Genomic DNA, 27,545 nt, shown 5'->3' with positions numbered 1-27,545 from the left:
GAGACCTCAGCTCAACTCTAAGTCTCCTTGAGAGAGAGCCTTGCCAAAAAGCTGGAGGAAAATCGTTTAAATATAGTACCTGTGCCCCACGATGCTCATTGTTGGTGGAAAATTGCAGTCGGCTAGCTCCATGCTGTGTTACATTTCCTGGGAAATGGTTTTATGGAAGGGCGTTTGATGAAAAAGTTCATTCCTTTTGTAATTGTTAGCTGCCCCCATGGTGTTAGTTAAGGTAGAGACACACTGGAAATGTTTCTTGCTCCAAATCTCTCGGGCCAGCCCATTCATGAGAAGGGAAGGCTGTCAGTTTGAAGTTGGGTGGGGGACAGGTTCCCGCTAAGCCCCCTGGTCCTTCTGGTTCTCTGAGTCTCCCCAGGCAGGCTAATCCTGTGCAAAATTGTGAAGGAGGTAGGTCCTGGGTTTCTGCAACAATTTCTCCCTTTTCTCACACCCACCCCTCCATCTGCCCGAAGCCTTTCACACTCATGTGTTAGTGAAGTAATAGGCTCCTCATCCCCACCGTCAGGAAATTTGTATTTTTTTGAGAGTGAGCTTGGGCACCCATCTCAGTGGAACTGATGAGACTTTCTAGGGCTCATTATACCACCGTGGTTAAAAACACAGGTTCAGGAGTCAGGCACCCCGAGTTCAACTTATGGCTCTATGACTAATTTTGTGGCTCAAATCCCCTTTAATCTCAGGGGGTTTTTTTTTCATCCGTAAAAGAAAAACAAAGAGAATCTCTACCATGCCAGTTTGTTGAAAGAGTAAATAAAATAACACATGAAAAGTGCTTAGTATAGTGCCTGTCACATAAGAGTGCAATAAATAGTAGCTGTTATCATTATTAAAATATGCTTTGTTTATTTAACACACACATATACGTGTGTAATATGTATATAGATATATGTATTATATACACGCAGACACACAGCAGCCATTGGAACTCCTTTCCTAAATGGTTGCTCTGTAGCCAAATCTTGGTTACTTAAGAGTTAGGCACCCTGCCTTAATTTTCTCAACTAAAGAAAACACAACAGATAACTGTAGGTTTTGTTCCCAATCTGACCTTCCATGTTCTGAAACTAATTTGCCATAGTGTCTTGCCAGCGTCTGTGCAAGGACTTCCTCTTGCTGAGTAATGTGGTTCTGATTAAGGACATCCTATAAGACCCAGGAGGATCGCCTGGGAAGGAAACTGGTCTGAGGTGCAAGTGAATTTCCATCCTCCAGTCAGATATATGATATTGAAGACCAGAAGGTAGATGGAGTTTATCGTTAGGAAGACTCAGAAAAAGAATTAAAGCAAATGGCTGACAAATTGGTTGTCTTTTATGCAAAAATGACAAGCAAGCTGGGCTTTTACCGAAAGAGGATATGCAGAGCCCTCAGGCCAAATGGCTCGGCAGTCAGCAGGCTTTTTGAAGTCTCTACTTGGATGCCACGACTTTTAACAAGACCTCTGCTGAATTGCCTCCTCATAAACATGTGAAATCTTAAATTTTACCTAAAATATCTGAGATGTGAAAACTTAATTTTCACCTAAAATATCTGAGTTTCAACACCTATAATAATTCATTCCTCTCTTTAGTGCATGTCATGTTAGGGTGAAATGCCTGTGTTATGTACAAACATAGTATGTTTTTTTCCTGTCTACACTTTTATGAATTGGGTCATAAATGCTAAAGCTTGCTCTATTCCACGATGATGCTAGACCTTTCCCTAGAGCCCATTAGGCACCAGCTCACCCCTGTGATAGCCAGGGGGCGACTCTGAGGAACTCTGGAGGATCCCATTTTGCTCTCCCTGGATTCATAGAGGTTCTGCATCCATGGAGGGAAGGACGAAAAGTGGTATGCAGTGAACAATGGAGTTTGGAGAGCTTGGAGTTTCTTTACCAAATATCTAAGAATCTACTAATAGTTGTAACTCTAATGTGATTTTCTTGTTAATCTCTGTCAAACCATGAAATCTGATACGTTAGCCATGACTAAGCCGTGAAATTTGTCAACTTTGTCTGTGATTTACACAAGCTCTATTTAAAGAAGAAAAGTCTTAACACAAAGTGTGGAACATTACTTCCCAGCATGTTTTCCTCAGCTTTCCTCTAGTATCTTGTGACAACAAGTAAGAAGAGAGTGTATCTCTTGTGCTGTTTCAAGGACCAAGGATGGATAAGATAAAGCCCGAAACTAAATCTTTATTTTCCTTTGAGATGATAAATATGAACATGGTAGATCTGCTTAGTAGATGTCAATAAGTGTTAAATAAGGTTCAAAAATAGTTTTATGGTTCATATCATTGGGCATTCCTTAAAGTGATAGATTCTTTGTTTTCAAGAGAAGACAAATGAGTAAAACATGTATTTTTTTTTTTTGAGTCACAAATTGTATAGTTAATCTCTTCAATATAGTAGAGTGGCTATGGGTGTAGGCTCTGGAACTTGAAATCCCTTTTTGTCATTGGCTACCTGGGTGACTTTGTATAAATCACTTAATTTTTTTTCCCTCAGTTTTCTCTTCTGAAAAATAAGACTAATAATACTGAGAAGTACTTTAGGAGTGAGGGCATAAAAGAGATACTATCTCTAATGCACAGAGCTGGGCACACATGTCCTTTATCCACGTGGGCTCCTGTTATACTTAGTATAACATTATCTAATGATATAATAGATCATGGGGTATCCTTGTTGCCCAAAGGAAATTTGATTAAATTAAGTTCATGTACTTGGGAAAAGTATTTATTTTACCAGAGGAAAACTGGGCAGTGTTTGAATGTTCCATATGAAGAAAGGGAGAGCAGCACAAAGGAGGAAAAACATGCTGCAGAACTAAAGAGTGGTGAGGGCCAGGGTGTCTTTCTCTCCTCTCCCTGCCAAATGCCTTTTTTCCCAGAACGCCCAGATCTTCCCCACTGTCTCCTGACCTCTGCTCTATAGAGTCAGAATCAGATAACCAGGTGACTGAGAACCTTGATGACTTTGGTGACTTATAGTCCAGTGGTTTTGAAAGTTTTTTTTAAAACACTAAATCTTGTGCAGTGCTCCAGGGTCTAAAATGACCCTTCTCAGATGCCTTTCAGCTAGATCCCTGGGACATAAGCTGTGGAAACAGTGTTGGGCCAATCTGTTCATTTTACAGACAGTGACCCTCGAGTCCGTGGAGTTCAGGCGAGTTGCTCCAGTTCTCACCACTGCTGGCTGAGAGCAGCCTGGCCATGTCTTCCTGCCTTACCCAGTTCCTGTGCCATTACCCTGACTTCCCTTCCCACGTCAACGGGAGGAAGAGAAAAGCAAGGACCATAAGATTTCAGGATAGCTTTCGTCAACTTGCCTAGGCTCTTCCCGCATCCTTGGACCCTTGAGAGGTCCACGATCATTGTTATAGAATCTATGAACCTCCCTTCCCCCTAGAAATTCTATGCAAAATATTGTATGTATCCATACATTTTTCTATGAAGAAGGTCTATAACTTTTATCAGATTCTCTCAAAGGGGTTTATGACCTCAAAAGGGTTAAGAACAATTTCCGTATAATTTGTGCCTGTAAAAGTCACAATTCTAGTTCTGATTGTGAGTTGCAAGGTTAACAATTACATCCAATTTCTTAACCTTTCAAAGCAAATGTGGCATATAAGCCTTTGAGTGCCAGGCTTGCTTGTAAAACAGCAGTTGGGTCCTGAGTTCGTCTGGTTGTTTATGCAGCTTTAGTTTTCAGCCCGAATCCTAGCTGGAACTAGTTTCTAACCGTCTTTGAACCTAGATGGTTCAAATTTGCTAATATAATGTATGTCTTTTTTCAATGCTTCAAAAAAGTGCACTTATTTCTAGACCTGAACTTTGATTTACTTGCTTAGTTCTGCTTTGACCCTGGATTAAGGTTGTCAGATTTCACAAATAAAAATACAGTATACCTAGTTATATTTGAATTTAAGATAAACAATAAATAATTTTTTAGCAGAGCTTTTGAGAAGGGGAAGAAAAATGGATCAGCTCTGCCGATATGCAAAGAGCCTTCTTTCAACCCTAGAACTTGTGTTGCAAAAATTAAAGGAAGTTTATTATAAACGAGCACAGGATCTTTTTTGAGGTGACAGAAATGTTCTAACACTGGTTTATGGTGATGTCTGCACCACAAATAAAGTTATTCAAGATCCTTGAACTTTACACTGAAGATGAATGAACTTGACAGCATGTAAATTACAGCTCAGAAAACTGTTGAAAAAGATTGCAGGGTAGCTTTATAAAAACTGTTGCTTAATTTTTTATTCAGAGTTTCATACTAATTTGAGAAGATGATGAAAACCACAAATCCACTCCTCAGAATAAAGCATGAAAGTGCTTACGCCAAATTTTGCATACAATTTCTAGATCTGCTGAAGCTCATCTCTAGAAGCCAACTCCTGCCTTAACCCGGATTCCACACACTGTTAACATCCTTTTCTGGAACTTGGCAGTAAGGCTTCTCAGTGGCAAAAGCAAGGACTCGCTGCTCTTAGAAGTTCTGTTCAGTAATGACTGTGAGGGTGACCTGTGACACCTGCCACCCCAGTGAAGCTATCTCTCCCCTACTTCACACTGAGAAGGACATGGGGAGGGCAGTACTTGTCTTAGGGTGTATGTAGAACCCTGGATTTTGTGCTTTTAACAGCGGCACATGCCTGCTCAAGCAGACTCATGTTCTCGCCTTGACTAACTTCTTTGGTGCAAACAAAATTTTCATGTGCCAGTGTGTGGACTCACTCAGGAGGCACTTCCATCAAAACACAGAAAATTCATCACGTGATTTTAACACCAGCTGAAACTGGGAAGTGGTCTGCTCTTCTCTTTTATCTCTGTTGATGTAGCCAGGTGAAACATAGGCAGGCCAGGGTGAATGATTTCAGTGGAAAGGGAGTGGGGGGGATGCTCATCCACAGGAAAAGTGTGCCCTGAGACATTCATTCTTTATGTATCAAGAGTTAAAGACCCGCTCCTCCAGATTTAATTACTAAATTTTACAAAGGACAGTTCTTTTTTTTTTGATTATATAATTATTATTTTAATGGAGAACTCACAACCAAATCTAAAATTATTAACATATAGTTATGATTTATAAAATAAAAGGATATAGAGGAAACTATTTTGCCCATTCCCCAGGATATTCTTTTTTTTTTTTAAACATCTTTATTGGAGTATAATTGCTTTACAATGGTGTGTTAGTTTCTGCTGTATAACAAAGTGAATCATCTATATGTATACATACATCCCCATATCCCCTCCCTCTTGGGTCTCCCTCCCACCCACCCTATCCCACCCCTCTAGGTAGTCACAAAGCACCGAGCTGGTCTCCCTGTGCTATGCGGCTGCTTCCCACTAGCTATCGGTTTTACATTTGGTAGTGTATATATGTCCATGCCACTCTCTCACTTTGTCCCAGCTTACCCTTCCCCCTCCCCACATCCCAAGTCCATTCTCTAGTAGATCTTTGTCTTTATTCCCGTCCTGCCTCTGGGTTGTTCATGACCTTTTTTTTTTTTTTTTTTTTAAGATTCCATATATATGTGTTAGCATACGGTATTTGTTTTTCTCTTTCTGACTTCACTCTGTATGACAGACTCTAGGTCCATCCACCTCACTACAAATAACTCAATTTCGTTTCCTTTTATGGCTGAGTAATATTCCATTGTACATGTGCCACATCTTCTTTATCCATTCATCTGTCGATGGACACTTAGGTTGCTTCCATGTCCTGGCTATTGTAAATAGAGCTTCAGTGAACATTGTGGTACATGACTCTTTTTGAATTATGGTTTTCTCAGGGTATATGCCCAGTAGTGGGATTGCTGGGTCGTATGGTAGTTCTATTTTGAGTTTTTTAAGGAACCTCCATACTTTTCTCCATAGTGGCTGTATCAATTTACATTCCCACCAACAGTGCAAGAGGGTTCCCTTTCCTCCACACCCTCTCCAGCATTTATTGTCTGTAGACTTTTTGATGATGGCCATTCTGACTGGTGTGAGATGATATCTCATTGTAGTTTTGATTTGCATTTCTCTAATGATTAGTGATGTTGAGCATCTTTCATGTGTTTGTTGGCAATCTGTATATGTTCTTTGGAGAAATGTCTGTTTAGGTCTTCTGCTCATTTTTGGATTGGGTTGTTTGTTTTTTTGATATTGAGCTGCGTGAGCTGCTTGTGAATTTTGGAGATTAATCCCTTGTCAGTTGCTTCATTTGCAAATATTTTCTCCCATTCTGAGGGTTGTCTTTTCATCTTGTTTATGGTTTCCTTTGCTGTGCAAAAGCTTTTTAAGTGTCATTAGGTCCCATTTGTTTATTTTTGTTTTTATTTCCATTTCTCTAGGAGGTGGGTCAAAAACGATCTTGCTGTGATTTATGTCATGGAGTGTTCTGCCTATGTTTTCCTCTAAGAGTTTGATAGTGTCTGGCCTTACATTTAGGTCTTTAATCCATTTTGAGTTTATTTTTGTGTATGGTGTTAGGGAGTGTTCTAATTTCATTCTTTTACATGTAGCTGTCCAGTTTTCCCAGCACCACTTATTGAAGAGGCTGTCTTTTCTCCACTGTATATTCTTGCCTCCTTTATCAAAGATAAGGTGACCATATGTGCGTGGGTTTACCTCTGGGCTTTCTATCCTGTTCCTTTGATCTCTATTTCTGTTTTTGTGCCAGTACCATACTGTCTTGGTTATTGTACCTTCGTAGTATAGTCTGAAGTCAGGGAGCCTGATTCCTCCAGCTCTGTTTTTCTTTCTCAAGATTGCTTTGGCTATTCGGGATCTTTTGTGTTTCCATACAGATTGTGAAATTTTTTGTTCTAGTTCTGTGAAAAGTCCATTGGTAGTTTGATAGCGATTGAATTGAATCTGTAGATTGCTTTGGGTAGTATAGTCCTTTTCACAATGTTGATTCTTCCAATCCAAGAACATGGTATATCTCTCCATCTGTTTGTATCATCTTTCATTTCTTTCATCAGTGTCTTACAGTTTTCTGCATACAGGTCTTTTGTCTCCTTAGGTAGGTTTATTCCTAGGTATTTTTATTCTTTTTGTTGCAATGGTAAATGGGAATGTTTCCTTAATTTCTCTTTCAGATTTTTCATCATTAGTGTATAGGAATGCAAATGATTTCTGCGCAGTAATTTTGTATCCTGCTACTTTACCAAATTCATTGATTAGCTCTAGTAGTTTTCTGGTAGCATCTTTAGGATTCTCTATGTATAGTATCATGTCATCTGCAAACAGTGACACTTCTACTTCTTCTTTTCCAATTTGGATTCCTTTTATTTCTTTTTCTTCTCTGATTGCTGTGGCTAAAACTTCCAAAACAATGTTGAATAATAGTGGTGAGAGTGGGCAACCTTGTCTTGTTCCTGATCTTAGTGGAAATGGTTTCAGTTTTTCACCATTGAGAACGATGTTGGCTGTGCGTTTGTCATATATGGCCTCTATTATGTTGAGGTAAGTTCCTTCTATGCCTACTTTCTGGAGGGTTTTTATCATAAATGGGTGTTGAATTTTGTCAAAAGCTTTTTCTGCATCTATTGAGATGATCATATGGTTTTTCTCCTTCAATTTGTTAATATGGTTTATCACATTGATTGATTTGCATATATTGAAGAATCCTTGCATTCCTGGGATAAACCCCACTTGATCATGGTGTTTGATCCTTTTAATGTGCTGTTGGATTCTGTATGCTAGTATTTTGTTGAGGATTTTTGCATCTATGTTCATCAGTGATATTGGCCTGTAGTTTTCTTCTTTGTGACATCTTTGTCTGGTTTTGGTATCAGGGTGATGGTGGCCTCGTAGAATGAGTTTGGGAGTGTTCCTCCCTCTGCTATACTTTGGAAGAGTTTGAGAAGGATAGGTGTTAGCTCTTCTCTAAATGTTTGATACAATTTGCCTGTGAATCCATCTGGTCCTGGGCTTTTGTTTGTTGGAATATTTTTAATCACAGTTTCAATTTCAGTGCTTGTGATTGGTCTGTTTATATTTTCTATTTCTTCCTGGTTCAGTCTCAGAAGGTTGTGCTTTTCTAAGAATTTGTCCGTTTCTTCCAGGTTGTCCATTTTATTGGCATATAGTTACTTGTAGTAATCTCTCATGATCCTTTGTATTTCTGCAGTGTCAGCTGTTACTTCTCCTTTTTCCTTTCTAATTCTATTGATTTGAGTCAAAGGACAGTTCTTTATACAGCTCATAAAAGTCCCTGTGGACCTCTGCTAGACCCTCCAGACAACTACTTCTATTTTTCTATTATTGTTTATTCTAAATGTTACCTCTACCAAACAAAAAACAGTAAGCCTAAAAGAACAATGGGAGGAGGGCCAAGGCCCTTCAGAGATGCCTTTATTTTTACTCTTTCTCTATTTGAGACACTGTCACACCCTAGCAGTCAGAGCTCACTGGTTGTGGGAGAGAAGTTAGGGGCAATAAGATGGGACAGCTGGATCGTGGTGATAGCTAGAGGGGAAGGCTGCCTGGGAACTCAGGAAGCAGTGGGGCCTCAGCTCTGATCATCTGAACTCCCCTAATACACCTCTCCATGCACTGAGGTATTAGGACTTCTAGTGAGAGAAACTGCTAGAATCTGAACATTTTCATCCAGTGACGCCCCAACAAAGGCCAGGCTTTACACGCAAACCAACCTGGTTCTTTTGACAGACTTGATCAGAAGTCAGTACTTTGGGGCCTCCCTGGTGGTGCAGTGGTTGAGAATCCGCCTGCCAATGCAGGGGACACGAGTTCAAACCCTGGTCCAGGAAGATCCCACATACTGCGGAGCACCTAAGCCCATGCACCACAACTACTGAGCCTGCACTCTAGAGTCCGCAAGCCAGAACTACTGAGCCTGTGAGCCACAGCTACTGAAGCGTGCCTAGAGCCTGTGCTCTGCAGCACGAGAAGCCACCTCAATGAGAAGCCCGCGCACCTCAATGAAGAGTAGCCCCCCACTCACCGCAACTAGAGAAATCCCACACAAAGTAACGAAGACCCAACACAGCCAAAAATAAATTAAATAAATAAATAAATAAATAAATGAAAAAGCAGTCAGTACTTTGAGGTGTGCAGAAGTTTGTGCCTTAAAGCCTCACTGAAATCCCACTACTGTGGAATTCCTAGGCTGGTCTCAGGTACCTGCTAACGTGAAGATATACAGTCAGCCCTCCATATCCGTGGGTTCCACATCTGCAGATTCAACGAACTGCAGATCAAAAATATTTGAAAAAAAATTCCAGAAAGTTCCAAAAGCAAACCTAGAATTTGCCATGCTCCAGCAACTATTTACAGAGCATTTATCAATATGTTCTGTACAACTATTTACATAACATTTACATTGTATTAGGTGTAGAGATGATTTAAAGTATACTGGAGGATGTGCATAGGTTATATGCAAGTACTATGCCACTTTATATAAGGGACTTGGGCATCCACGGATTCTGATATCCACTAGGTGTCCTGAAACCAATTCCCCAGAATACTGAGGGAATGTGGCTAATTAACTCATTGAGAGGGCAAACCAATTCAACCCCTTTCTTCAAGGCTTCACAATGCATATTGCTTATATAATGAATTCTGTCTTCTCATTCAAGCAATCCTGAAGGAAGGACCTCTGCCAGCCCACTCTTATTTACTGCTGGCATGTGGAAGAGAGTAAATGCCTGTCTTTAAAAAATATTCTATTAATCCATCAGTCTTGCCTATTTTAAGTGTCTTTGCCCATATTTGTCCAAATAAGTGAGACTACCATTTTTGGCTTTTTCTCTACAGGGTGAGTTTCATTTCTGTTTGAAACCAGACTATTCCACCTTTTTGGCTGAACCTGAATTCAAGAAACCCAGCAACAATCCTAAGGTTTAATTTTCTTTCCTGTGGAAATGAGAAGCCACATACCCACTTTGGAACTCACTGTATAGACACTTGTTCTTCACTTGTAATTTTCTCCTCCACATCCTTTTCCTCTCTCTGATCTTTAGGTAAAATTATTTCTGTCTGATATACCTTTTCCCCACTTTGGTCCTTAATGGGTCAGTTAGTCTTATGTGACTTCCTGGCCCTGATAGAAGGCAGTATTGAGATCCTGGGTCTTTTTGTTCAACCAGTTCTAAGGAGCATGTTGGTTCCTTCACTCCTCACACTTTAATGAGAAGACATCATAATACTCAAAGATGCTGCAAGGAAAATCCAATAAATACCTCAGATGTTCTATTAAAGCAGTGGTTCTCAACCAGAGCTGATATTAGCCCCGACCCCTGGACATTTGGCAGTGTCCCCTGGAGACATTTCTGGATGTCCAGTGTGGAACAGGGATGCGGCTGACATCTGGTAGGTAGAGGCCAGAGGACTCTGCTACACATCCTTTAGTGCATAGGCAGTTCCAACAGCAAAGAATCATCTGGCCCCAAACTTGAGGAGTGCCAAGGTTGAAAATCCTGTGATAGAAGAATTCTTGCTCTTTTTTCTTTTCCCTCAAGGCCTGGGATAAGAGAAAAAAGAAAGAAAATGCTCCATTTTGATGAGTGTGTATGTCATCAGTTCTTGCATCCCACGCAGATCCAGGAATTGGAGAGCACAAGAGTACCACTGAGCAGGGCAAAGTGCAAGGTCAAGGCAGATCTTCTTGGCTCCAACAGCTGTCTCAACTCCAAGGAGAGATAACTTTGACCAAAGCAGAGGACCAAAAGTTATAAGGATGTCTAGTATGTGATAAAAATCATTTTGCAGGTTAAAGTGCTTCCTTCTGCCCATAAAATGGTATGTTTTTTAAATAACTCAAAAATAGGAGTCACTTAACTGTGATGTGAGCAGGAGACAGGGCTGCTGCTCGGAGCCACAGTCAATTAATTCCATCCTTGTAATCAAGCCTATCCAAGCTGTAGGTGGTAGCACTCTTCATATGTTCTCCAGTGTACTATCGACTTACTCCATGTTCTAAATGCCCCTACTGTCAACACAAAGGGATTCAAGGAGTTTCCTGGAACCAGTTTATCTCTCTGCATCTCTTGGCTCCATTATCCCTCACTCCTTTGGTGGTAGCAAGATGGCTGCTCAACTGCCAGATTGTACCTCCTCTCGCATGAAAGCCCAAGAGTAAGACTCTTTCCCAAGACTCTCAGTGTGTCTCACTGGCTTTGGTTGGGTCATGTGCTCACTCCTGAACAAATGCTATGGCTAGGAGAATGCTAGGAGCCGATTGGCTGAGGCCTAGGTTACTGCATAGCCCGGAGCTGGAGTGGAGCCCCATGTCATGCACATGAGCTGCAAGTGGGGTGGATGTGTTACCTCAAAGGGAAATTGGGGTAAGATATGAAAATAGGAGGAATGGATGCCCAGGAGAATAAAGACATGTGTGCGTGCGTGTGTGCGCATGCACACACACGCAGACACACACACACACTACTTGCTATTAACAGGCTTTGGATTCTGTGGTGGAAGTTACGCAGCTAAGCCATTACCTAGCTGCATAACTTGAGATAACGTCAAACTCTCCCAACCTCCTTTTTCTCCTCTGAAACATGGAAGTAACAACACTATTAGGGTGGTTATGAAAAATCAAGCAAGTATCTTGGGATATTAGAAGGGTTGTGCAAACAAGTGGTGGCAGTAGTGTTAGATGCATTTAGTTAGTGAACTTAGTTCAGCTTCTAGAGTCTAGAAGAATCTAGACCAGCTACAATCCACACAGCTGGTCCATGCAGGCCTTCGAAGCCAGTGTCTAAATTTATCCAATTGTCATTGTTGCAGGTCAGTTTGAAATCTTCTGAGGTCAATGATTGAGGTAATTGATCCACTTGCTGTGGATCTTGAAAAAGTCTCTGTTAAATGACATAATTGGTTTTAATTATATAATTACGGCACTTAAAGTGTGGGGGTGAAAGGTTACTATTATATTTAGAAGTGAGATCCCCAAATGAAGCAAGGGCGTGTAAGCCAGTGTTTCTTCGAATTTCTCTTTTTATTTTTTCAGAGGGAAGTCAGAGTAGGCTGGCCTTGGCCCTGGCCATTTTGGATGATTATCTTGAATGAGGTAGCGCTGGGGCCGCTCATGGCATCATAGGAACCTTTGTAAAGAGACGGGAAAGGGCTTCCGTAAAGACCTCATTGTGATCTGAAGTTAATGAGCGGTGGGAACTCAACTGTCAGCAATTGAATCTGATTGGGCAGGGTAATTATATGATTGCCTCGGGTGTTTGCACACGCACAGGGATATTTTTATTGGACAAAACCTAATTGCTTACTTACTTAGTGGAGCGAAAACCTAAACAAATTTGTGTTGTCATAGGTTAAAAAGACATCCTTTCTTTGTCTCTAAAATAGCTGCCTGCTCCTTTCGTTCTGTCTTCAATCAAGGATTTTGTTTGCAGGCCTTGAATTATATGATAATATGAAAATGTAAAGGAAAGCTACTTTGGACTGTGCGTTTTGGTAAAAACGTGCTTATTGCCATGTCTTAAACCATCCCCTACAATGGTCTCTTTCATAATGCACAGGCAGCTAGAACCTTGGGCAACACTCAAGCTACTGGGACTTTCACAGGTTTTTTTGTTGTTGTTGTTTGTTTTGTTTTCCTGCGTGGAGGCCCCTGCAAGATTGGCTTCTTAAACTGTCTGGTTTTCCTTAGCTGCATAAGGCAAGTGGGAGGTATCATGTCTGTGGTAGTCTTTTAGACATCAGAAACACCAAGGATAAGAGCAGCAAAGCAAAGAGCCCCCTCTGTGATTTTCTGGGGACTTGGAGGAAAGGGAAGGGCAAAGTGAGAGAGCCAAAGGGAAGAAGCCTTGGGGCTCCCACTTTGGGGATGCCAAGTTGCAGCTGGGCCTCGTGTCATTTCAGCTGTCCTGAGTGAGCTTGGCATCTCACTTTACCTGTAATGCTGGCGTGCAGAAAACAGATTGCTGCAATTGGGTCTATTCTGTAGCACTTCAAGTCCACATTATTGTTTCACTTTTTTTCCTATCTTCTTATAGAACAAACTATTTTCTATGTTCTTTCCTTTCCTGGGATCCTACTTGGAAGAGTGTGAAACACAACTGGATTGTGGGGATTGGAGGAGCACCTTGTGATGAAAGCTGCCGACTCCAGATCTGGTGCCTTTGTTGAGTATAGGATTATGGCCTGGACAGTGGCTGAGAACAAAGGACATTCAGCCCCTCAGACCAACCATGATTTCTCATCTCAGATTCGGACACATGCTGACATATCCCAGTCTTGTCTGGCTAACTCCATGGGTCCTCTAGGCTCAGCGTTAAATGTCACTTCTTCTGGGAATCCTTCCTTGACCACCCACCTCCAGTCTGGGTTGGCTGCCTTTGCTTTGTGCTCCACTGCACCCTCTAGGTTCCTTTACACACTGTCCTTTAATTGCTTGTCTCACTGTCCAGAATAGCCCATAAACTCCGTGAGGGCAGGGCTTGTGTTTATATTTGTCACTACTGTCTTCCCAGAGCCTGGCACAGTGCCTGGTGAGTGTGTTTGGAATGACTGAATGGGTAAAGGAATGGTTGCTGGGTGTCCTCGGGAATCATGCTGTGTGCTGCCTGGGCTTCCCTACCCTTGCTGTTAATACCACTTTCTTGTTGCTTATAATTTTCATTGCCCCAGATGATCCAGCTCTGTCGGAGGCACGGAGGCACAGTCAAATCTCATGCTGTACATTGATCACCTGTCCAACCTTTGCCTAGAGTGGGAGCCCCCAGTTCCTTCAAGAGATCCAACTTTACGTGTCTGTAAAGAAGAAGAGGAGGAGGGAGACAGCGGGGAGGATCCGGTGGCAGTTTAACACCAGAGCAGGTCCCATGTTTACTTTTACCCTTTCGGAGGTGGGTAACTGCAAATGCCATGGGGAGTTGGGTTTTAGGGACTCTGAATATTGATCTTGGATTTGGGGGCTCATATGTACTTTGTGTTTTGCTAGAGTGTAGGGGTTGCTATTTTTGTGGTTAAATCATAGCCAGACTGTTCCATGAATTCCCACCAGCATAGAACAAAAATCCAGGTTCATCATCCACATGAAGTAAATTGTCCATTGGCTTCCGGTTGTTTGTGTCTTGCTATGTGGATAGAGAGTACGCTTCATTCATTGGTTCCTATTTCATGACTATTTATCATTTGCTTTTCAAGGCCTATGATTTTCAACAGACTTTCTTCGTTTGAAACTCTGGCTTTTGATGTTTTGAATTCCTCCCTCCTTGGTCAACCTCTTAGACCATGAGATCCCGAATAACTACTGAATAGATGAAATTTCATTTAGGACCACCCATCTGTGGTGGTCTAGTCCCAAACAGTCCTGGGGTATGTCTAACCAGCTTTTTCCCTAAGCAGAATGTGAATTTGTGACCCTGTAGACCTTAGGCAAAAGGGCTTCCTGTTGAACCCCTCAAGCCCCCAGCCATCCCTAAGTTTGTACTGCCTGTTGTTGGTTGGGCTATGATAACAGTTTCTGGATGGATGGACGTGTGCACATGGAAACTGCAGCCTCACGTGTGGAGAGGCAAGGTAAACCCTCAGAGACCCTGGGTGCTTCTTGCGTAGTGGTCTGTGCCAACTATCCTAGCTCTGAAGTATATTCTGCCTCTGTTGGTTCTTTTTTTTTTTTTTTTAATTTCTATTGGAATATAGTTGACTTACAGTGTTGTGTCAGTTTCAGGTGTACAGCAAAGTGACTCAGTTATACATATACACATATCCACTCTTTTTTAGATTCTTTTCCAATATAGGTCATTACAGAGTACTGAGTAGAGTTCCCTGTGCAGTAGGTCTTTATTAGTTATCTATTTTATATATAGTAGTGTGTATATGTCAATCCCAATCTCCCAATTTATCCCTCCCCGCCACCTTACCCCCCTGGTAACCATAAGTTTGTTTTCTACATCTGTGACTCTATTTCTGTTTTGTAAATAAGTTCATTTGTACCATTTTTTTAGATTCCACATATAAGCGATATCGTATGATATTTGTCTTTCTCTGTGTGACTTACTTCACTCAGTATGACAGTGTCTAGGTCCATCCATGTTGCTGAAAATGACATTATTTTGTTCTTTTTGTGGCTGAATAATATTCCATTGTATATATGTATCACATCTTCTTTATCCATTCCTGTGTTAATGGACATTTAGGTTGCTTCCATGTCTTGGCTATTGTACATAGTGCTACAATGAACATCGGGGTGCCTCAATCTTTTCACATTATGGTTTTCTCTGGGTATATGCCCAGGAGTGGGATTGCTGGATCATATGGTATTTCCTTTTTTTTTTTTTTTAAAGTAATTAATTTATTTATTTATGGCTGCATTGGGTCTTCGTTGCAGTGGCTTCTCTTGTTGCAGAGCACGGACTCTAGGCACACGGGCTCAGTAGTTGTGCCGCACGGGCTTAGTTGCTCAACAGCATGTGCGATCTTCCCGGACCAGGGGTCGAACCTGTGTCCCCTGCATTGGCAGGCGGATTCCTAACCACTGTGCCACCAGGGAAGTCCCTGGATCATATGGTGTTTCTGTATTTAGTTTTTTATGGAACCTCCATACTGTTCTCCATAATGGTTATACCAATTTACATTCCCCCCACCAGTGTAGGAGGGTTCCCTTTTGTCCACATCCTCTCCAGCATTTATTGTTTGTAGACTTTTTGATGATGGCCATTCTAACTGGTGTGAAGTGGTACCTCATTGTAGTTTTGATTTGCATTTCTCTAATAATTAGTGATGTTGAGCATCCTTTCATGTGCTTTTTGGCCATCTGTATGTCTTCTTTGGAGAAATGTCTATTTAGATCTTCCACCCATTTTTTGATTGGGTTGTTTGATTTTTTGACATTGAGCTGCATGAGCTGTTTTTATATTTTGGAAACGAATCCCTTGAAGGTCTCATTGTTTGCAAATATTTGCTGCCTCTGTTGGTTCTGAGTCTCTATTTACTTTGCATTCTTCAGCTGCATATCTGCTTTGGCATAATAAGCACGTAAATTAGAAACTTTGGGGGTTCCTTCAAGAAAGAGAGTTTAAACGACCTCATCTTATAGTATGTGTGTCCGCCAGTGCTGTGTGCTTTGAACCAAACAGGGATGGGCCATGGTGAGCTTTATTCCTGAATCCAAGGAAAGTTTAGTTGAATTTTCAGTTTTGGAATAGCACCAACAGATGCCTCACCACCTCATATCCTTTCTGGATTGAGGCAGGTAATTACTGCCTACACAAATAAATCACATACTTTTGCAAAAAAAGAAAAAAATCTTTGAATGACATTTGATTTATAATTAAACTTGGCGATGCAGTCTCTGAAGTGTCTCGTCTTGTCTAATCACAATGATCTGTTTCCTTTCAGAGTACTTCTGCGTGTAGGGGTTAGTCCTCCTGGTATCTTCACATAATATGGGGATGGGAATAATTTAAGAAAAGAAAAAGAAAAATTAGAATAAATGATTGCCATTTTAGGTCAAAGTCAAACCACTGATTGTTTCTATTTGTGTTTTTTAAAAAACATTTTTATGCCCCTTCGTTGACTGACTGATTCTGCAAACAGATTTAAACACTGGCTTTCTAGGTGCCCTGCCTGCACCAGCAACCTCCTTCCCAGCATCACCTGGGAACTTGTTAGAAACCCAGAGTCTCAGGCCCCACCCAGACCTACTGAATTAGAAACTCTGCACATGGGGTCCAGCACACTGGGTTTGAATGAACTCCCTGATGATTCTGCTGCACACAAAAGTTTGAGAACTATTGGTTTAAAACTCCTGTGAATGCATGAGGTGAGGGCATTAATAGGCATTTACCTCTAACCCCGTCATCCAGGAGCTTGAAATTCAATCATGGGCACAAAGCATAAATTCATCAGACAGTTAGGCAGCATAATGTTTATAAAATGTAAATTACATCATACACTCACTTCCTAAGTCCCTCCAGGCAGTTCCCTTTGTACTGGAAATAAATGTAAAGGCTTGCTGAGACCTACAAGGCCTGGCATGCTCCCTCCCCTGCCTACCTGCCCAGCTCATCTGGTGCTATTTCCCCCCCACCCCTAACCTGTGCTCTGCCACACCACACTGGCCTTCTTTCTGGTCCTCAGACATGCCCCCTGAGTGTGGTGTCAGCAGGGATACAGAGGAAGAGGAAGGAAGAGAGAAAATTGCTAAGGTTAAAAAGTAGAATTGGTCACTAAAGCATTTTTTAATTCGGTATAATATTTCTAAACCAATATCCCCATTGGGCAATATATTAATATGTTGATTCTTATATACACTGATTGAATAATATGTTAATGTGATAGTATTAGTGGCCCCATCTTGTAGTGGAGCAAAGTCTGAAACGACTCTCTGAATCGTTAAGGAGATATTCATTGTGGTTTAGTTTAACTTTCGTGTCATGGATTTGTATCATTTTCTCTTTCTGAGAGTTGGCGGGGCAGGCGCAGTGCTCCGCTACACACCACACGCGGGAACTGAATAAACATGCCGGAGACCCCAGCTGCGGAACGTGAAATCATTTGTGTGGCACCAGAACATTGGTGGAGCCGACAGCATCTTGCTGTCTTCACTTAGTTTTAGGAAAGATAGTGACCATGTTTGTTCGGTTTTGTCTTTGTAAAAAATTATCTGTGAATGCCAGTTTTGATCTTTGGGATATTAAATGTACCGTGTGATTAGGCAACAAAGTAGATGTTTGGATTTTTATTGAATGTGAAAAAATAGTGTCTCAGGATTCTCTCCATAATGAGAAAGGGGAAACACATTTTTTTTTAATTAATTAAATAATTTATTAATTTTTGGCTGTGTTGGGTCTTCGTTTCTGTGCGAGGGCTTTCTCCACTTGCGGCGAGTGGGGGCTACTCTTCATCGCGGTGCGCGGACCTCTCACTGTCGCAGCCTCTCTTGTTGCGGAGCACAGGCTCCAGACGCGCAGGCTCAGTAGTTGTGGCGCACGGGCCCAGTTGCTCCGCGGCATGTGGGATCCCCCCAGACCAGGGCTCGAACCAGTGTCCCCTGCATTGGCAGGCAGACTGTCAACCACTGCGCCACCCCGGAAGCCCGGAAACACATATTTTAAATATGATTTGTTGAAAAAAAAAAAAAAACCCAAAACTTAAATGTGAGGCAAAGGGTTTCTTAAAGATTTTAGAACAGCGGCAGTGGTTTTTTGGTTTGTTTTTTTTTTTTTTGTTTTGACTTTGTTTTCACTCTCCACAGCTGTTTCACAGTAACGGACTGTCTCGTAAGTGTAGCATCTCTGGTTTGGGGCATTATTTGCTTTTTCGGGAGACTCTCATTTGAGATCTTCAGTAGAGGAGGGAAAGGTGGGTTGGTGGAGCCATCAGGGAGAGTGGGTGGTGGAGGTGTGCTCGGTCCCGGTAACCTTTCAACTTCACCTTGCCTTGTAAAGTTTAAAGTTCTCCCAGGAAACGGAGGCAAGTCTCCTACTGTGTGACCAAGCTCCCTGACTGACCAGGAAGCCCTTCCTATTGGAAGACGAAGCTAGTCAGCCTCTTGTGCCTGGGGATGCACAGTGAATGCCCTGCCCCTGCCCTCAGGGAGCCCACAGCCAAGAGGCCGGGAGACTTCAGCAAATATCTACACGAAAAAAGGTGCATTTTCGCACTTTGAAAGGCAATCTGAAGGATGAGAGAGTTATGAGAGCAGAGAACAGAGAAGCAGGCTCCCAGTTCTCTTTGGACAGGCGATTGAAGCTGAGAATTGAAGTTGTTATTTTGGTTGTGTGTCGAGGTTGGTGGCATGGTGGGGGGGAGGAAGAGTGTCCCTGGGGAGCTGGCACCACCACCCATGCTAGCTGGGACTCTGCCTGTAGAGGCTGCCACAGCAGAGAATCTTCTGAGCAACCACATGGGTGAAAACACCCAAAGACTCACTGCAGAGTGAACCCAGGGGAGGGTCTCTTCCCCCAGGAGAGACTGAGTTTTCCCAATGTCCACTAACAGCACCAGTACCACTGTGCCCAAGTGTGAGGCCAGCACCTTGGCATTTATTTCTCTTCCTTTTGTTGCTTCCTCTAACTCTTTCACTGCCTCTCTCTGAGATCATTCCTTTGGGGGTCAGCCTCTGCTGGTCTCCTCCTTGAGCGCAAAGCTGCCTGTAGGGAACATTTACCATACCTTCGAAGATTCTTACGTGACTTTTAGGGAGGCATTTTAAGCATCTTCAGAGAATCTTACTGGATGTGGCCAGAAGTTCCTAGGAGTAAAGAACTGTCTTCACCCACTGCCTTCTTTGACCAAGAGTCATTACTGCTTGTCCCATCTTTCCAAGCCAGGACACACTTGGAGGGCAGGTTCTCTGTCTGGTTTTGTTTGATGCCTGACAAGCTAATTTTGAACAGATCTGGCACTCAAATAGTTGACAAATGAAAGAAGAGATTGTGCAAATCCAAATGCCCTTGCAATGCTGAGGCTCGATTTCAGGAGGGTGGAGTAAAATTGATATTTGATTCATTTATTTCTCCATCCACCCATCCAAAAGCAGTTATTGAGGACTTCCTGTTTAATTGTGCAGCTGAAACACAATGCCTGGCACGTGGTATGTTTATAATCGATGCTGGTTATTATAGAGGAAATGCAAAACTAACTCTGGCTTCTGAATCCCTTTGTGCTCTTATCCCACTGAGTTTTACGTAAGTCTCGGCTGTTCATCCTTCTCCTGTCATTTAGGAGTGACAGTCCAGGGCCCCAAGCTCTGAGGGTGTCTGCTTCTCTTCAGAGTGGCAGAATTTGGCCATAGGAGGGAACTCATGGCATGAGCTCTGACATTTTAGAGTGCCGAAGGACAGCTCACTGGCTGTCTGCACAAAGCCTGGGTGAACACAAAATGACAGGGAGTGGTTAAACTTCAGGGAGGTCTGAGTGGCTTTTTAAAAAATTAATGAATTAAGAAAAATAGTCACTTGGAGCAGTGAGGTTTCTTTTAAAACCATTACTGAATTCCCAGTAGCTTTTTGCCATCAGGTGTTTTTCTGAATCAAAAGATAAGAGAAATAAAATTACTTGGGTGAAGGGGTATGCAAACTTTTTTTGATCTTTAAAAGGAGTCCCTATGGAAATTGTGCTGCTCCTGTCTTCTGCCATGGTAAACTTGAAGTTTGGTTGTGCCCTTCTTCAAGCAGCTCCCAATCCAAGGGAAAATTCTTAGTGCCTGATGGCTCTCACCAGTGGCTGCAGTGTTGGTACAGATCTGGCAAGCAGATGTTTATGGTGAAACTTTCCATTCCAGAATAGTTCCTTCTGAGGCAGGAGGTGGGTTAGGTCAGAGAAGAATGTGCCAGACAATATGCCCTTTTGTTAATCAGTGCTGTCATCTTGGCTGCCCCTCTAGCTGCCTCATCTTCCTGAAATCTTCGGTAAAAAGGCCATTCAACAAATACATGTAGCATTGGCCAGGATTTTTCTAGCTCAGCTCTAACAACAGGGAATGGATTTAATCAGATTCAAGGAGACCTTAAGACTCATCCTATAACCGTGTTACCTCTCCGGAAGAGCTCCGGAAGACAGATTATCAAACACCAGTTTCTTGAGCAAAGCTTGCAAACAACTAATGCCAAAGTAATCAAGTTGACCGTGCAAGGGTCTGAAATCTTAGTGACATTTATCAAGTTCACTGGGACACATACTATATTCAGTGCTTTGATGGATTAATCTAATTAGTCTTCATAGCAATCTATGAAGTAAGCACTAATATCATGACCATTTCATAGATAGGGAAACTGAGGCTTAGGCCTACTAGTTGACTTGTCCAAAGTCACATAGTGATTCCTCCTACTTTAACCACTGGGCTTATAACATGGCCACATTGCTGATTTTAAGTCAACAAGCTGTTATTTTAAGTTTTATCCCTTCCTCATTTCCTTACTTGGCAAATGCAGTCCTTGTACAGACAGACATGCAGTTATTACAAGAAGTGATCATTTGAGTCAATTTTAATAGACTCGGCAAAGGCTGGTATCTATATAACAGTAACAGAAACACTGAGTTTGGTGAAAAAGATATTTCCAAGTTGTCTTCTCTGTCCTCATTTGCAGCCTCCACATATGATAGGATGTGCTTCAGAGGTTGCTTGGAGGGGATCAGTGTGACGCTCACAGTGAGGAATCAGGCATTTTCATTAACAAGATGTGGCTTGAAGCAGGTCATGTGGCTCCTCGAGGTTTCAGACTTCTGGTACACTGGGTGATCATAGTTTATTCAACAGCCATTTATTTGGTATCTATTACATATGCAGATATGATGACAAGCTCACTCTCTCTTACTGAGACTGTCACACAAATAACCTGATGTAATGGGATCTATTCTAGGGGACAGCTCTGTACCTCTGTGAGGGGCTAGAGCACTGCAGGCTGCCAAGTCAGGCTGACATCAGCAAATGTTCATTGAGTGCCTACTATGGCCAGGTTCCATTCTAAGAGCAAGAGATTAAAAATGCATTCCATTATATTTGGGGTTGGAGGCCATGGGGAGAGACAATAAACCAGTAAAGAAACAAATAAGGTGATTTCAGAAACCAGTTAAATGCATGAAGAAGATACAGTAGAGCAATATAACAGTGACTGAGCTTGGAAGGACCTACTCTACCTAAGGTGATCAGAGAAGGAGAGAAGGCTGCTTTGAGGAGGAGACACTAAGAAAAGGCTTGGAAAATGAGAAGAACTTTCTAGGCAAAGAATTGGGTAGAATAGCCTTGATGTATACGGTTCTACAATTTCATTATTCTTTCAACAGAGAAGTTCAGATGTCAAGCACGTGATATCACTTCTTGGGATTTGTTGGGTTTTTTTAAAGGTCAAGCCCATGTTCAATTTTTTGTAAACATTCCATGTGTACTTGAAGAGCATGTGTATTTTTCCTTCAAGTGCCTATTCTTTGTTTTTTAGATGCAGCTTACAAATTATGTAACTGAAATCTTCTATATCTCTATTAACGTTTTAGCTGTTTAACTTCTCAGTTGCTTGGAGATAAGCATTCACATATTCATGATTGTGCGTTTGCTCATTTCTCAGTAATTCTATCAATTTTTGTTTTATATATTTCCAGCCTATGATCTTAACTGTATTACATTTCATTATCTGATGTTACAGCTCCTGGTGGGTTATTCTTGTTATTAATTAATCTCTCCCTTTATCCCTACTAATGCTTTTACCTATAAATTTTATTTTGTCTGATAATATTGCTATAACAACATCCTTTTGGTTAATGTGTGTGTTTGCTTTTTCCATCCTTTCATTTTCAGCCTTTGTATGTTCCTGGTCCATTTTATAAGCAACATAAAGCTGGAGTTTTGGGGGGTTTTTTGTTTGTTTTTTGTTTTTAATTGGGTGTCTCTGTCTTTTGATGGGGGAATTTAAGCTAATTATATTTATTGTAACTAATCTATTTGGACTTAACTTTGCCTTCTTATTTTGCATGTTCCATGGGTATTTTTTTTCTTCCTTTTCTCTTCTTTACTGCTTTGTTTGAATTGACTATGCTTCCTTTATTTCTTTTTATTTTCTCCTCTACTGATTTGGAAGTTACATATTCGATTTCTCTTCTCATAGTGGTTTGGATAGTATGTAAAGCATAATTTGGCAAACACTCAGAGGCCTTTAATGCATTGCCTTCAGTTGGTTTAACAGCTTTCTCTAGGATCCTGGCTCCCAAGTGGTTGGGTCTTTAATGGGGTGAGGTATAAATATAAGTGCAGATCATGGTCACTGTGATGGTTATATCTTGGAGTGCAGACTTCCAACTTGCCTTTGCCAAGACCTGTGCCATGTTGCCTAAGAGTTCTGGTAATTGACAGACTGTAAAATGCTCTTGGGTTGTGGGTAACATAGCAGCTTCTAAGCAAGGAGTCACTTGGTTTCTTCTGTTGCCCTTCTGCTTGTCTGCATTTAAGCTCTTGTTAAGTGATGATAAATGTTAAATAGCTCCTGTAAAACTGTTGAATTGTCAGTTTTTAAACTGCATAAAACACTGACATTTTCATTAGATCCTGGCCCTGAGGAATGTCCGGCTTTCATCATAACGGATTTGTTTACTTCTGCAGAGAGTCTTAATGTGCTGCCTATGGGAGAGATCTTACTGTCACCTGCTCTTAAATGGGAAAGACTTTGTTCAGCCAAAGATTTTTGCAAAAGGATTTGCAAGAGGGCTTTTTCACCTCCCCCTCTCTTCCCTGCCGCCACCTCCCAAAAGGGTAAGGGATGAGAATAAAGTCTTTGAAGAACCTTAGTATTGGACAGGAAAATTTTTAATGTAAAATAATCCTGCAAAGTCCATTAGGAGACAAAATGTTGGAATGACGCTATTAAACCACTATTTAGTTTCAATGTATCCTGTTAAAGATAAGCAAGTCATATCTATGTCTTTTTGACCTCAATCCTTTGGTCTACATTTAAACAGATATCTTGATTTTGGATTAATAAACTCTTTTGTGTATATTAGTAGAGAAAACATTTTAAACTGCTGGTCCTTCTAAGCAAATAAGAAAAGAGAGGTCTTTTATCTTCTGATCATTGCAGTAGATTTTTTAGCAGAAGATGCCAAACTCTTCATGAACAAATGTAGAGTCATCCCAGTTTAACAAGCTGGGAAATGTGTGTGCTGAAAGACAGGCTTGTCCAAATGTGACCAAGACTGGGAATGTTAACTTTTCTGGAATCAACATGTTTGCAATTTATGGCAAGATTTCTTGCTTATTTTTTAAAATAACTTCCTCTTCCGTATTAGCTTGTTGAATATGTCATTGGCAGGTTTGTCTACTTTCACATTTCAAGAGAGGCAGCCTGCCATAGGGAAGCAAAATCTCTCAGGCAGATCAGCACTTGGATTCTGATTCTAGGACATACTAACAGTGTAATCATAGGTGAGTTAATGAACTTTTCTGAGTTTGGTTTTATCATCTGTAACATTGAAATAATAAACTGACTTTTTAGAGCTGATATAAACATTAAGTGAGATAATATACATGAAGTGCTCAGCACAAAACATGGTACATACTAAGTACATACTCGGGGATTATTCAATGAAATTTGATGATTATGATGATAATGAAAGTGGTTGCGGTAGAGAGAATGGTAATAAATGTGCTGATGGTGGTAGTGGTGGTGCTGGTGGTGAGAATACTGATGTTGGTGATAATAACGGTGATGAAGATGATATTGGTGGTGGTGATAACCATATGTTAGGAGTTCTTTAAAGTCTGAGAAAGGATATTATATAATCAAAGAACTGGAGAAGAGGCCGAATTTTCTACTACTGCCTGACCTAGAGTCCTCCAGTTTTCAGTTGGGCACTTTGAGTCACTAGGAGGGCCTTTCTTAATAAAATTCTATTGTAGACCACAAACCACAAAAGCCTAGTTCATTCATGCAACTGTGTTTTCAGGCCTGGATTTGTCTTAGAAAGAGCTAGAAGTGTTACTCTGAGTCATTTGATTTTGTCAACATCTATCTCCTTCCTAAAACTTGCTCATTTCTTGGCTTCTGTGACTTTGGACATTTTGGAGTTCTTCTTCTGTCTCCTTGAACACTTCTCCATCATCTTTTTGCCACCTTTGCTTTCTGTGGTCATTTGGACACATGAGTGTGGAACTCAGGGAAGACAGTGCAGGTTGGGACAGAATCTGAGTGTAGTGTCACAGACGCAGAGAAGGGGGACAATTCCAGGTAGAGGAGGAAGGACAGTGTTTCTTATTACAAGATAAATGATGAGAATAAGGAAGCCTGGGCAAGACCATTACTTTTGGCACTGAAAATTCAATGTTGGCATCTGACACAAAATCCCTGAGATGGTGAAAGAAGAAGAGTTGAGGAATGTCTAGATGAGGAGGTGGAGGCCGCAGACATTGAAGAGAGAGAGAGAGGAGGTTGTAGTGTGGAAAGACTTTTTTTAGATAGGAGAGAATCAGGCCTATTTGTAGACCAAGAGGAGGGAGCCAGAGGAAGCTGAGTAGGAAGATACAAAAGCAGGAAGATTTCAGATATTTGGTCCCAGAGGAAATGGGAGAGGTAGGAGGATGAGTTCATTAGCTTGTAAAAGCACCTGCCACATCCCCAGTGAGCAGACAGGGAATATCACCAGGTGAGGAAAAGTATAATCTGTCAGGCTCATGTTGAATGACCTTGACTGTCTCTTAAAAGCAGGTGAGATCTCTGATGAGTGTGAGAGATGTTTGGAGGCATAAGGAGAAATTTTGACAAGAACCACTGTCTGAAATGGGAGAGGAAGTTAGCCAGTGATCAAAAGACTTGCCAAGGAGCATTGTGACGGGTAGGAGGTGTGTGTTTCTGGATCTTCCCATACTATCCTCACCCTGGTTTCTATCCCTGGGATATTCTGTGCACCCTGAGCATCCATGTGGAATCCCATGGATGGCCCTCCCACTCCCCCCACCATGGGGCCCTTCCTTTCCATCTCCCCAGGCCCAGCCCTGTTCTTAGATGGCTATTACACAGAAATGAACCAGTGGACTGATTTGCATCAAGGTGAGGAAGGTTGCAAAGGTGCAATGTCTCATACCACCCAGGCGTTAGTGTGGCAGGTAGTCAGATAGAGGAGCACAGGATCAGGAGTCAAGGGCATGGAGTGTGGTCCCAGGTCTAGATAGTTAACCCGTTATCGTGTCCTCCTGTAGCACAAGGTATCATGTCTTTCTAACTTGCCATTCCAATACCAGCATGTTATCAAGTAGGGGCTCGATAGCCCCTAGCATACAGTAGGGGCTGATAGAATTTATTTGACTAGGTTAATGCAAGAATATGAGAGATCTTCAAACACCTCATCCTTTGCAAATATGAGGGACTGTTATTCTGATGTGCATTTTAACAAGCACTGTATCAGTCCAAAGAATGACTCTCTAATAGTAGAATGTCAGCTACCACTGGTGGGCAGGTGAAAGGAAATACTTTCAGCAGAGCTGGGTGGGGGCTGTCCAGAATTGCTCAGATTTAACTACCTGGATGTCTACATCTGTTGGTTTGGCTTATTGATAAATTAGCTCCTATCTCTTCAGTGATCTGATCCAAGGTGATTTAGTCTTTTTTTTTTTTTTTTTTGCTGCATTGGGTCTTCGTTGCTGTGTGCGGGCTTTCTCTGTTTGTGGCGAGTGGGGGTTACTCTTCGTTGCGGTGCACGGGCTTCTCATTGCGGTGGCTTTTCTTGTTGCGGAGCACGGGCTCTAGGCGCGCGGGCTTCAGTAGTTGTGGCACGCGGGCTCAGTAGTTGTGGCTCGCGGGCTCTAGAGCGCAGGCTCAGTAGCTGTGGCACATGGGCTTAGTTGCTCCGCGGCATGTGGGATCTTCCCGGACCAGGGCTCGAACCCTTGTCCCCTGCATTGGCAGGCGGATTCTTAACCACTGCGCCACCAGAGAAGCCCTAGTCATTTTTCATTCTTGCTATTAATGTGTATGTATATACACTTTGTCATTATAGACAGGAAGCTGGGGTCCCAAGAAGGCAAAGAGAGATGAAAATGGGTTTCAAATAAAGAAGCAGAGTCCCCTTCTCACTCACTCTTTCTATCCTCTCCCCCCACCCCCTCCTAAAATAGATCTTTCTCTACCTTTCCCTATGACTCCACCAGCATGGAGAAATGGATTGTCAGGCAAATCCCAAAAGAATAAAAGAAAAATATCTCTTCAGGAGGAGAGGGCAGAGGGGAGAGATAGGAGCATCAATAAAGGTTGAAAAGATTGGCCTAGAGAGTGTGGAATCCAAGAGAGTGTTTATTTTCAAAACAAAAGCTTACCAATCAGGTGCTTTTTAACAGACGAGAAAAATGGATTGAGCAAAGCTTGTGCCTGGCCTTAGGGACATGCCCACAGTGGCCTGAGCTACTGAGTCAGCAGGCGTGGCTTTTGTTCTCCTGGCTCTGATGGCAGCCTTTGAGTAAGCAGGACTCATCAGTGAGCTACCATAAGCTCCAGGAAGCCTGCGTCTGGCCTGGCCGCCCTTCCCATTTTGCTGGGTCACTTAGAATCCCAACTTCCTGCCTTGCCCACACGTTGGAACAGCCCAAGGAAGCCTCACCAGCCATTCCTCGGCAGACAGCCTGGCGTGATTGGAGAGCTGTCCCTCACAAAGCCCGCTTTTGGCTGGCATCTTTTTGGGCACTGCTCTTTTTCACAAATGCTTCTTCCAAGAAAGCCTTGAGACAGGGAAATCATGTTTTCTTTAGAAGCTGCGTGTTAGGGCATTAGACAGACATAACTGGATTTAAAATCTGCCTCGGCCCTTTATATGTTGTGTGACCTTATGCAACCAGGTTATTTTTTCTGAGCCTCAGTTTCCTCGTTAGTAAATAGGGTACATCCAACCTGCCTCAGAGGCCATGGTAAGGATGAGGAAAACGGAGAACAGCTGCTTGACAGAGGGTCTGGCAAAGAGAAGGAGGGCAGTGATGGGCAGTGAACCTGGCAGGAGAGACCCCCCAGCACCCACTCAAAATCTGTGCTTGTTTATCCTTGTTGTGGATGTTTGGTTTGGGCTTCAGTCAGCTGCTTCTTCCATCAGAACCACACAGGCTTATGTTTTGAGTTCTCATCCTCTTTGTAAATAGTTCCTGGCCTGCATGA

General features: G+C 42.0%; 1 protein-coding gene across 4 annotated transcripts in view; it reads left to right on the top strand.

Moving 5' to 3' along the window:
• ERC2 (ELKS/RAB6-interacting/CAST family member 2) overlaps window positions 1-27,545 on the top strand; it is a 962,898-nt gene that overhangs the window by 848,777 nt on the left and 86,576 nt on the right. The window contains exon 19 of one of the 4 annotated variants that reach the window (XM_036870129.1): window positions 13,606-13,649. The exons of the other annotated variants lie outside the window; for them this stretch is intronic. The gene's annotated coding sequence lies outside the window, so the exon portion shown is untranslated. Of the gene's footprint in view, window positions 1-13,605; window positions 13,650-27,545 lie in introns of those variants that run through there. 4 annotated transcript variants of the gene reach the window in all.

This window comes from Balaenoptera musculus, chromosome 11, assembly GCF_009873245.2.
Source record: "Balaenoptera musculus isolate JJ_BM4_2016_0621 chromosome 11, mBalMus1.pri.v3, whole genome shotgun sequence".
Lineage (NCBI taxonomy): Eukaryota > Metazoa > Chordata > Mammalia > Artiodactyla > Balaenopteridae > Balaenoptera > Balaenoptera musculus.
This window is presented reverse-complemented; position numbering and strand designations above follow the sequence as displayed.